Source organism: Mustela lutreola, chromosome 6 (genome assembly GCF_030435805.1).
Source record: "Mustela lutreola isolate mMusLut2 chromosome 6, mMusLut2.pri, whole genome shotgun sequence".
Taxonomy (NCBI): Eukaryota; Metazoa; Chordata; class Mammalia; order Carnivora; family Mustelidae; genus Mustela; species Mustela lutreola.
Window position 1 is genome coordinate 151,044,170 of NC_081295.1, and position 13,125 is coordinate 151,057,294.

The 13,125-nt window shown below is 39.7% G+C and overlaps 1 long non-coding RNA gene across 3 annotated transcripts in view; it reads right to left on the minus strand.

Annotated features, from left to right (window-relative positions):
- Positions 1–13,125, minus strand: part of LOC131834798 (uncharacterized) — a 56,183-nt gene that overhangs the window by 21,335 nt on the left and 21,723 nt on the right. For 2 of the 3 annotated variants that reach the window (XR_009354947.1, XR_009354946.1), the window contains exon 2: positions 9,223–9,329. This is a non-coding gene — a long non-coding RNA (uncharacterized LOC131834798). Of the gene's footprint in view, positions 1–4,526; positions 4,889–9,222; positions 9,330–13,125 lie in introns of those variants that run through there. The other variant, XR_009354948.1, reaches the window with a different exon arrangement.

Consider the following 13,125-nt stretch of genomic DNA (forward strand, 5'->3'; position numbering starts at 1 on the left):
ATAGCCACACAATAGTTCAGGTCACTTGCTTCTGACAAAATCCTTAAAACACACACACACACAGCTATAATTTCTGGGGGCATAAAGGGAAATATGGCAACAACAAAAACAAAGACAAGCTTCCAAGCCAATAAGCAAGTCTAAATATTTTAATAACAAAAATCAAATAGAAAGAATCACCAAACTGAAGGGGAGAGCAAAATCGCAGAAGACAAACTATGCACAATGGTGGGATTGGTGATACTCCCCGAAGATTCCAAAATGAGAATAAATCATCTGGTACTAACTAGGCTATGAGAGATAAAGAAGAGACTGGGAGTATAAAATAAAGAACAAACATGGGACACCTGGGTGGCTCAGTTGGTTGAGTGTCTGCCTTCAGCTCCAGTAGTCAGCTTGGGGTCCTGGGATCAAGTCCCACATTGGGATCCTTGCTCAGTGGGGAGCCTGCTTCACCCTCCACCTGTTGCTCCCCCTGCTTGTGCATGCACACTCTCTCATTCTCTCTCTGTCTGACAAACAAATAAAATCTTAAAAAAAAAAAAAAAGGATATACAGCAATACAGAAAGGTCTCAACAAATGTGTAAACACTGAAACAACTCCAAGAACTCGTAAAGAGTAGAACTAATGGGGCACTGATGGTCCACTTAGAAAACAAAAATCACAGCTAAATAACACAGCAATTGATAAGAATGGAAAACAAATGGCAAACAGAAAATAAAGAATAAGAACTTAAGCATGATAAAAAAAAAAAAGACTAAATAGATAAGGCCATAATGAAAACCACTGTGCGACAGACTCTGCTAGCTGCCAATTCAATATCCACTCTTATGAGCCTTGAGGGAACCATGAGAAAGCCACATGCTGAGGACAGAAGGAAAAGAGACAGAACTTGAGTACATCATAGAGTTGGTAGATCAGCCCTGGACTGCCTGTCTCCACGCTTCTTGACATGTGAGAAAAATGAACTGTATTTGGTGATGCCAGTAGAGACCAGTTTCTCTTACATGCAACTGAATATATCCCCTAACTGTTGTTTATATATTATCAAATCCAGGATGCTGTAGGTTGGAAGATGCAACATTATTTTCTGCACAAATTACAAATAAAAAATGTTACCAATCATACTATAACACAATGCTCTGACAGCCCTATTAGATATGTGAGTTGGTCATAATACCTCCCTTTCTTGCTTTGAAATTTCTTTCACTGGCTTTGAAGTGTTTTCCTGTCTTTCCAGATATGCATTCCATTACAGAGGGAGGATAAGCAATCCTTTGACACAGATCTCAGTGATAACCCAAATTTACTTGTGGGTTTCTTCTTTTCTTAGGTCCCACAAAGCACTGGGTTGTTGCTTTACAAGATCAATGTGTATGGTTGTGTGGTCTGTGCTTTTCACAAAAGTACCTGACCAAAGAGGGCAAAGGCATGCCCAATCTAACCCAAACTCTACTATTCTGGCGTGTGGCTCCTGCTAAAATGAAAGAGAAAAACCCTTGCCTGGAGGGGGCCCTTTTTCTGATCGGCACAAGGTACAGTGTCTTCACTATAGCCCTTGCACTAGAGAGATGGTGGACGAAAGGAGACACATGCTCCTGACTTCCTAGCTCTTGAAGTGTTGTGAGGCATAAGGACAGCCTACAATGACGTGTGACCATGGGGGTGAAGGAGAACACTGAGGCTCTGGGATCACAGGACAAGAATGCCTAGAATGGGTTCAAACATAAATGACCATCAACTTAACATAGACTGCTATATACAGAAGAGGTTATACACAAGCCTCATGGTAACCAAAAACCACTGATAAATATGCAAAGAATAAAGAGAAAGAAATCCAAATGTACCGCTAAAGAAAATCAACAATACATGAAAGAGACAAAGACAAGAAAGGATCAGAGAAAATCTCCAGAAACAATAAAAAGAAACAAGTCATAAGATGGCAATAAATACATATCTATCAATCATTACTATGAATGTAAATAGAGTAAGCATTCCAATCAAAAGACCTAGGATGTCAGACTGGATTTAAAAAAAAAAAAAAACCCAACTATATGGTCCTATATGGAATGCATAGCTGTAAAAACACCCAGCTATATGTCCCTCTATATGAGCCTATATGAGACTCAATTTAGACGTCAAGACACCTGCAGATTCAAAATGAGGGTTGGAGAAATAATTATTATACAAATGGATGTCACAAAAGGGGGGAGTCAAGATGGTGGAGAAGTAGCAGGCTGAGACAACATCAGGTAGCAGGACATCAGCTAGATAGTTTATCAAACCATTCTGAATACCTACAGCTCCAACAGGAGATGGAAGAGAAGAGCAGCAATTATAGAAACAGAAAATTGGGGCACCTGGGTGGCTCAGTGGGTTAATGCCTCTGCCTTCAGCTCAGGTCATGATCTCAGGGTCCTGGGATCGAGCCCTGCATCAGGCTCTTGGCTCCCTTTCTCTCTGCCTGCCTCTCTGCCTACTTGTGATTTCTGTCTGTCAAATAAATAAAAATAAATCTTTAAATAAATTAAAAAAAAACAGAAAATTGACCACTTTCTGAAAGGTACAACCTGCAGAGAAATGAATCCAAAGCCACAGGAAGATAGACGATGGGGGAGGGGCCGGCCTCCGGTAGAGCAATGGAGCACTAAATCAGGACTTTTAAAAGTCTGCTCCACTGAGGGACATTGCTCCAGAGGCTAGCTGGGGTGAAGCCCATGCGGGGACAGCGAGGTCTCAGGTACGCGGGGTCACAGAAGGATCAGGGTGTCTAAGTGTCACAGAGCTCACAGGTATTAGAGTGGGGAAGCCGGCTACAGAGATGGAGGTGAGGAGTGAGGAGTGTGGTCCGTGGCACAGTCAGGCCACTGCTCTGTAAGCAGAAACCCCACAAGATCCGGGAAGACCCCCCTGGAAGAGTGCAGGGATCTGCTGGGTCTGGAGACTCCAGGCGGGGCTGTGTGTCAGAGACAGAAATCCTTGGACACAGGCCAGGTGAGCTCGGACTGCAGCGGGAGACCCGGAAGACAGGAGGGATTGAGTGCTTTTCCCCGAGAGAAGAGTGGGGGCCGAGCTCTCAGCTCCTATAGGCCAGAGACTGGGCGCCGCCATCTTCAGTCCCGTCCTCCGGAACTCTACGGAAAGTGCTCAGGGAACAAAAGCTCCTGAAAGCGAACCCAGAACAAAAGCTCCTGAAAGCGAACCCGAGAGAATTACTTAGCCCAGCCCCTGGTAAGGGGGTGCAATTCCGCCTCAGGCGAAGACACTTGAGAATCACTACAACAGGCCTCTCCCGCAGAAGATAGGCAAGAAATCCAGTCAAGACTAAGTTCACTTACCAAGGAGAACAGCAGAATTCCAAAGGAGAAAGCAAAGCATAGAATTCATGGCTTTCTCCCCATGATTCTTTAGTCCTGCAAAGTTAATTAATTTTTTAATTTTATTCTTTTCCTTACACTAAAAATTTTTTAACTTTTACTCTTCCCTCTTTTAACGTTTTTTAACTAATTTATCTTAACAATATCTTTCATTAAAAAAGTCTTTTTTGAAACTTCATTATTATAGTCATATTTTATCCTTCATTGTATCTAATTTTATTTTTTATATACACATAGGGTTTTTTCTTCTAAAAAAATTTGGTATACAACTTTTTCTAATAGATCAAAATACACCCTAAACCTAGCACCAGGCTTTGTTCTAGTGTCCAGCCTGAGCAAATTCGCTCCACTTTCTTTTTCTTTATTCTCCCAACCAACTTATCTTATCAACTCCTTTTTAAGAAATTTTTTTAAAATTTTTTCATCTTTATAGTCATATTCCATCCCTTCATCATGTTTATCCTTATTTTGTGTGTGTGTGTGTGTGTGTGTGTGTGTGTGTATTAATTCTTTAAAATTCTGGGAGGTAGCTTCTTCTAAGAGACCAAAATACTCCCCAAATTAAGTGGGTGACTCTGTTCTATTCACCAGTCTAATATATATTTTTTCTTTTTAATATTTTTTCTTTAAAAAAATTTTTTTTTCTAAACTTCTTTTTACAAATGGATGTCAAGGGGCGCCTGGGTGGCTCAGTGGGTTAAAGCCTCTGCCTTCAGCTCAGGTCATGATCCCAGAGTCCTGGGATTGAGCCCCGCATCAGGCTCTCTGCTCCGCAGGGAGCCTGCTTCCCTCTCTCTCTCTGCCTGCCTCTCTGCCTACTTGTGATCTCTCTCTGTCAAATAAATAAATAAAATCTTTAAAAAAAATAAATAAAGCAAAGACTGTAACAAGATTCAAAGGACACTATATAATAAAAAGGTGACAATCCAACAAGAAGATATAACAATTGTAAATATTTATTCACTCAACCTGAGAGCACCCAAATACATAACAATAACAAGCGTAAAAAAACTAATTGATAATAATACAATAAAAATAGGGGACTTTTATATCTCACTTACATTAATGGACAGATGATCTAACTAGAAAATCCACAAGGAAATACTGGCTTTGAAAGACACACTGGCCAGATAGACTTAACAGGTATACTCAGAATATTCCATTCTAACACAGCAGAATACATTTTCTTTTCAAGTGCACATGGAACATTTTCTAGAACAGAGCACATATAGGCCACAAAACAGGACTCAACAAATAAATAAAGAAGACTGAAGTCTACTGTCCACCTTTTCTGACCACAACACTTTGAAACTAGAAGTCAGCAACAAGAAAAAATCAGGAAAGACCAAAGACACATGGAGGTTAAGTAACAGCCTACTAAACAATGAATGGATCAACCAGGAAATTAAAAAAGATATAAAAGAGGGGCACCTGGCTGGCTCAGTCAGTTGAACATGCAGCTCTTGATCTCAGGGTTGTGAGTTCCAGCCCCACATGGGCATAGAACCTACTTTAAAAAAAAAAAGGAATAAAAAAATACATGGAAACAAATGAAAATGAAAACACAATGGTCTAAAACCTTTGGGATGCAGCAAAAGCTGTCCTAAGAGGAAAGTTTATAGCAATACAGACCTTCCTCAAGAAGCAAGAAAATTCTTAAACAACTTAAATGTACATCTAAAGGAACTAGAAAAAGAGCAATAAATAAAGATAAAGGCCAGCAGAAGGAAGGAAATAATAAATATTAGAGCAGAAATAAATGATGCAGAATCTTACATACACACACACACACACACACACATATCAATGAAACCAGGAGCTGGCTCACTGAAAAAAATTAATAAAATTGGTAAACCTCTAGCCAGACTTATTTTTTTAAAAAAAGGAGAAAAGACCTAAATAAATAAAATAATAAAATCATAAATGAGAGAAGAAATAACAACTAACATGACAGAAATACAAATCATTCTAAGAAAATTATTATGGAAACCCTATGCCAACAAATTGGACAATCTAGAAGAAATGAATACATTCCTAGGAATATATAAACTACAAAAATTGAAATACAAGGAAATAGAAAACTTGAACAGACTAATTGCTATCAATGAAACTGAAGCAGAATCCAAAACTTACAAAAAAGTTTAGGACTAGGTGGTTTCACAGGTAAATTCTACCAAACATTTAAAGAGGAGTTAATATCTATTCTTTGCAAACTATTCAAAAAAAAAATAGAAAAGGAAGAAAACTTCCAGATTCATTCTATGAGGGCAGCATTACCCTGATACCAAAACCAGATAAAGATGCCACAAAAAAAAAGGAACTACAAGCCAATATCCCTGATGAACATAGATACAAAAATCCTCAACAAAGTACTAGCAAACCAAATCCAAACACAGGTTAAAAAAAATCATTCACCATGATCAAGCAGCATTTATTCCTGGTTTGTAAGGGTAGTTCAATATTTAGAAATCAATCAACATGATACATTGCATTAATAAAAGAAAGGATACGAACCATAAACCCTTCCAATAGATGCAGTAAAAGCATTTGACAAAGTATAACATCCATTCATGATAAAAAAAAACCCTCAACAAAGTAGGTTTAGAGGGAACATACACTTAACATAATAAAATCTGTATATGAAAAACCCACAGCTAATAACATCCTTCATGAAGAAATACTGAACTTTTCCTCTAGAGTCAGGAACAAGACAGTGACATTCACTGTCACTGCTGTTATTTAACATAGTGCTGGAATCCCTAGTCACAGCAATCAGACAACAAAAAGAAATAAAAGACATCCAGATAGGCAAGGAAGAACTAAAACTTTTACTATTTGCAGATGACATGATACGTTATATTGAAAACCTGAAAGATTCCACCAAGAAATGGCTAGAACTGAAACATGAATTAGTAAAGTTGCAGGATACAAAATCAATGTACAGAAACCTGTTGTATTTCTATACACCAACAATGAAGCAGAAGAAAGAGAAATTAAGGAATCAATCCTGTTCACAATTGCACCAAAAACAATAAGATACCTAGGAATACTTTAACCAAAAAGGTGAAAGACCTGTACTCTGAAAACTATAAAACACAGATGAGGGATGCCTGGGTGGCTCAGTTGGTTAAGCAGCTGCCTTCGGCTCAGGTCATGATCCCAGTGTCTTGGGATCGAGTCCCACATCGGGCTCCTTGCTCGGCAGGGAGCCAGCTTCTCCCTCTGCCTCTGCCTGCCTCTCTGTCTGCCTGTGCTTGCTCGCTCTCTCTCCCTCTATCCCTGACAAATAAATAAATAAAATCTTAAAAAAAAATTAAAAAAAAACCACAGATGAAAGAAACTGAAGACGATGCAAAGAAATGGAAAGATATTCCATGTTTAAGGATTGGAAGAACAAATACTGTTAAGATTTCTATACTGCCCAAAGCAATCTACACATTTAATGCAATCCCTATCAAGATACTAACAGCATTTTTCACAGAGCTAGACCTGACAATCTTAAAATTTGAAAGGAGCCACCAAAGACCCCAAATTACCAAATCAATCTTGAGAAAGAAAGGCAACGCTGGAGACATCACAATTTCGGACTTGAAGTTATATTATGTATGTGTAGTATCAAAACAGCATGATACTGACCAAAAATAGACTCATGGATCAACGGAATAGAATAAAAAACCCAGAAATCAACCCACATTTATATGATCAATTCATTTTTGACAAAGCAAGGATAGTCAATGGAAAAAGACAGTCTCTTCACCAAATGGTGTTAGGAGAATGGGACAGCAACATACAAAAGAATGAAACTGGACCACTTTCTCATACCACACACAAACATAAACTCAAAATAGATGAGAGACCTAAATGTGAGACCTGAAGCCATAAAAATCCTAGAAGAGCGCACAGGCAGTAACGTCTCTGACATGGACCATAGCAACGTTTTTCTAGATAGATCTCCTAAAACAAGGGAAATAAAAGCAAAGATGAACTACTGGGATGACATCAAAATAAAAAGCTTGTGCACAGAGAAGGAAACAATTGACAAAACTGAAAAGCAACCCACAAAAAGGGAGAAGATATTTGCAAATAGCGTATCTAATAAAGGGTTAGTATCCAAAATAAATAAAGAACTGATAAAACTCAACACCCAAAGACAAATAATCCGATTTAAAAATGAGCAGAAGACAAGAAGAGACCCTTTTCCAAAGAAGACATACAGGTAGCCAATGGACACATGAAAAGATGCTCAACATTACTCAGGGAAATAAAAATCAAAACCACCATGAAATATCACCTCACACCTGTCAGAATGGCTAAAATCAACAATGCAAGAAACAACAGTATTGGCAAGGACGCAGAGAAAAAGGAACCCTCTTGCACTGTTGGTGGGAATGCAAACTGGTGCAGCCACTCTGGAAAACAGGATGGAAGTTCCTCAAAAAGTTAAAAATAGAACTACTTATGATCCAGCAATTGCACTACTAGGAATTTACTCAAAGGATACAAAAATACCCATTCAAAGGGATACATGCACCCCAATAGCAGCATGATTGCCATAGCAGCATGATTTACAATAGCCACATTGCAGAAGCAACCCAAGTGGCCATCAACAGATGAGGGATAAAGACAAGGAGGTACATACACGCAATGTAATATTATAATATTGCTCAGACATAGAAGGCAAATGTGCAGCAACATGGACGGAGCTAGAGGGTATCATCCTAAGCAAAAGAAGTCAGTCCAAAAGACAAATACTATATGATTTCATGCGTATGTGGAATTTAAGAAACAAAAGAAATGAGCAAAGGAAAAAGAGAGACAGAGAGCAGCCGAGAAACAGACTCTACTAAGGAGAACAAAGTGATGGCTGTCAGAGGGCAGGGGTGGGGGATGGGGGGTAAAGGGGACACAGGAGGGCCCTTGTTGAGATGAGCCCCGGCTGATGTAGGGGAGTGCTGAATCGCTACACTGTATCCCCCGAAACTAACATTACACTGTACTTGAACTCACTGGAATTTAAATCAAAACTTTAAAAAATAATTTGAAATTAAAAAAAAAAAAGAGTGTCTAGCAGCAGGGTGGGCAGATGGGTGTCAGCAGAGGCTGGAAGCTGAATGCTGAGTGGGAGGGAGTCCGTGGGGGAAGAGCACAGGGTGAGGGAAGAGGGACCTGCCCGTGTGGTGACGGGAGGTAGGAGAGGAACAGGTTGCAACTGAGGAAAGGGGGCCTTGATGAGCCTTGAGGGAGATTAAGTTATAGTGAAGCTTGGTAGAGGCCAAATGAAGTGGGGTCACATAGGCATTGATAAGGCTCCATCCTGAGGCAAGTGGAGACCCCATAAAGGGCTTTAAGTAGGAGAAGGCACACAGGCTCGTGCTGAGCAGGGAGGCCGATGTAGAATCCAATCCCAGAATCCCGGGATCATGACTTGAGCTGACGGCAGACGCTTAACCGACTGAGCCACCCAGGCGCCCTCAGATTTGTGTTTCAGAAGACACTGTGGCTACAGTGTAGGGAATGGATGGGCGATGTTAGTCAGGAATCTGTCACACAGCCCAGTAGGACGTGATGGCAATGTAGACAGGATTAGTGACAGAGGGGATGGAGAAAAGTGAGTGCAGCTGAGAAATATTTAGAAGGCACAGCTGGCACAGTAATGTTAGGTTGTTAGGTTGTCTTCTGGGGAGAAAAGGGACAGAGTGACAGTCTGACAAGAGAAGTGGGTAGATGGTCACATCATCTACCCAACTAGGGAAGAGGAGGAGAATGATATATGGACAAGATATTTCTGTGTCATACGTGTTGAGTTTGAGGGACCCATGATGCCCAGGGGAGAGAGCTGCCCACCTCCTTCCATGTTCCTCCAACCCAATCGTCTCCCTTCCTTGTTCTGTATACTCCTGAGCCTGATGTCTCCCAGCTTGGTCTTCCTTCAGAGGAAGGAAGCTTCCTTCCTTCCCAGAGGAAGCACATAAAAATTAAAAAGAAAAGAAAAGAAACAAACAAGAAGGATTAATATTGTAGTATTCCCTAGAGAAGACGTTGAACAATTTAACATCAGAGTCTGAGGCATCTGCTTCAGTTGGATTATGTCCCCTGGGGTGGAGGTTCTCCAAAATCACGGTTGCTATTCCTCTTATAAAAGCAGATCAAAATCCATCTCCAGTGGGACCTTTCTAAGAGGACAACCAGAAAATCACTGAAAGATGAATTTTAACTTCTTTCCTTAGAGCCCCCAGAGGTCCTATTTACCCTAGTAGATATATCACAACATAACTGAATTGGATCCATGAGTTTTTACATGGTGTCTGGTTGTGGAACCCTTCTAAGGAAGCTTTGGTCTAGAAATGGAACCTGAGATGGAGATTTTTGTGCAAATGATTTGTGGAGGAAATGCTCCTGGAACAAGGGCATGTTGGGGCGGGGGGATGGGGAGTGGGGGTTGGGGGACAGGGAGAGGGACAGGGCAAGGTGGAAACACTGAATAAAGATGTGGTCTCAGCCTAGCTCTAGCTTCACCCCCAGGGACCAGGAGCCAAACTATACTTCAGAGTCCATGACCCCTCAGGCAAGAGACCAGCCTTTTGTATCCTTCCAGCTGACCATTGGCTGAGGGCTGCTGAGTAGGGCTGTAACCTCCAGGCAGCCCTGTGCTAAGGGCAATTCTTTGGACAAGGGGGCAGCCAGGGGTCAGAAGCAGCCCATGCTCCCAGTGGCTGGGGGATGGGTGCACCGGGCCCAGTTCCAGCAATCTAGACAGAGAACCCATCGATGGCGTCTTCAAACAAAGCTTATCCAGAAGACTGATAGATGTAAAGGAAAACACACAAACACACCCCTGATGGATGGCACCTTCACAAAAAACTTTTTGACTCCTTCTCCCCAGGAGAAGAAGTCTGGTCATACATACCAGTTTGTATGAGAAACTTATAGAAATAAATAATAAACACTGTGCTAAAAATTAATATTAGAAAATGCTAGAAAAATAACTAAATGAGATAAGACTATCATCATCATTATCATCATCTCAAGATGATATAGAGTTCCAAGCACCCTTTTTAAAAGCCTATGAATGAGCGAAGAACAGTAAAAATAAAAATATGTTGTACAAGGAGAGGCAAAAGAGAAAAGAAAGAAAGAAAGGAAGGAAGGAAGAAAGAAAGAAAGAAAGAAAAGAAAAGAGTATGACTAGGTCAGTTATTGGACCCACTGCACACGGAATACTTCATAAAGATTGTTGAATGGGACAGAATTGAACTGAGTATCCCCTCCAAACATCATATACTGAGTGTTTTACTTTTTAAATTTATATGTTGCAGTCCCAATGCCCAGGACCTTAGAATGTGACCTTCTTTGGAGACGGGGTCTTTACGAGGTAATGAAGTTAAAATGGGGATGAAGATGAACCCTAATCCAATTGGACGAGTGTTCCTATAAAAAGGGGGAATTTGAACACCAAAACACACAGAGAAGGAAGACAAGTTGAAGAGACAGAGGGAAGACAGACATCTACAAGTCAGGGAGAGAGGCATGGAATGGTTTCTCCTACAGCCCTCAGAAGAAACCAACCCCACCAACATTTTGACCTGGGACTTAGCCTCCAAAACTGTGAGATAATAAATTTCTGTTGTTTAAGCCACACAGCCTGTGGTACTTTGCTCTTGGAGACCCAGGAAACCAATACACATGCCAAGGAACATGCTTGGAAAAAACACCACAGAAGGGGTTGACATGGTTTGCCTGTTGGATGATAAGAAAAGTAAGAGGGGTTATCTCACTGTCTGATTTCAAAGCGAAATGAAGAAAGTCATTATATAATAGTAAATGGGATAATATATAACAGAAGCCTGAGGACACCAGAACACCATGCAAGGACGAAAATAGGCAGAAATTAGAATTATAATTTGAAATGTCAATGTTCCACATGACAAGTCAGTAGGAACCGGATTTAATGAAGAAAGTATAGAGTTGATTAGTATAATAAATTAGGTGGAATTAACAGACATGCAGAATCATAGAAGAAATTAATACACTTTTTCCAGTGTAATGGGTCATCAGAAATATCAACCAAAGAAGGCACAAAAAATTCTTTACATGAAGAAAAAAAGAGAGATTTCTGTATACCACATTCCCAAACTAAAAAGGAGTTCAGTTTGAAATAAGGAGCAATAGTAGAATTGATTGAAATTTTAAACCAATCTCTTAAGTAATAACCTACACCATAAACAAAATCTACCACATAATTTCAATATATTTTAAATATATTCATACATTATAACACACACCCATGATCCACAATACATAAAGTTGTATATACAGCTGACACAAAATTATAGAAACAATACACAACTAAATGCACAAAAATAATCATAATTTTCTTTGGTTTCTGGGACTGAGTCATAATTTTTCTTATTTTCTAAATTTTCTAAATTTTCTGCTTTTATTAGGACTATTATTTTCCATCAAATTTTTTAAAAAGTCGATGACCAAAATGAAATGGAAGAGATTTCAAAAACACAAAATACACAAGCCAAGAGAACTAGCAGAAATGCAGGCTCTCGTTCCCACCAGTGCAGCCTTGGGAAGAACATCTCATGAGGTTTCCCAAGACCCTTTGTAAGAGGTGTTAGCAAAAGAAGATGACTTATTAGAAAAGACTTACTATCATTTAGGGGAGAAAAGCCAACAGAACTAACTATAAAAACTGGGAAAAGCTGTTCCACCATAATAAAAACATAAGAGCAGGAAGAAACAAGACACCTCATTCAGCAGATATTTCAAATAACAAATAATTCTATCGTGTATTGTTCTTAGCTGACTTTGCAAGTGACACGTGCATGTGTTTCCCTAGCTGGAGGCCAATATCAAAGAAGACAACTGTAACTATCAGCATAGATGCAAAGGAAGAAAAGGAGAAAGGAGGAGAGAAAGGGAGGGAGAAAGGAGGAGGGAGGTAGGAAATGAGGGACCAAAGGTAGGAAGGAATTAAAAATGAGATCCTTCCAAGCATCCAAAAACAAATTATCACTGAGGATGTCCAAGAGTGCAAGGTTAATATAACACATAAAACATCATCAAGATGATTCATTGTATCATAGAGTAAGGATTGCATGATGATATGAATAGATGCAAATAAAGTATTTGTTTCAATACAAAATATTTTCTTGATGATAAGCAATTTTTCTTAATTTGATAGAGAGTGCATATTTAAAGTGGAGAGTAACTATCACACCTAGTGCAGAACATTAGAAAAGTTTAGCTTAAATACAGGAACATGTCAAATTTCCCTGTCATTAATCTTACTTAACACCATACTAGAAAAGTTGCCCATGGTTAGTTTACTTTTTAAAAGATTTATCTATTGGGGCGCCTGGGTAGCTCAGTGGGTTAAAGCCTCTGCCTTCGGCTCAAGTCATGATCCCAGTGTCCTGGGATCAAGCCCCACATCGGGCTCTCTGCTCAGCAGGGAGCCTGCATCCCCCTCTCTTTCTCTTGCCTGCCTCTCTGCCTGCTTATGATCTCTGTCTGTCAAATAAATAAATAAAATCTTAAAAAAAAAAGAATCATGAATTAACTACCTCCATTGTACAATGAAAGAAAGTCTATTTTAAAAACTTAAGCTCTGAGAGTTTTGTAGCCATGGAGTGTGGTTGTCACTATTTTCAAGCAAAGACAAGATATCAAAAGAGATGAACAAGTAGCCTTAAAAAATTGCAGCCAGAGTATTTGCAACAACATGGATGGAACTAG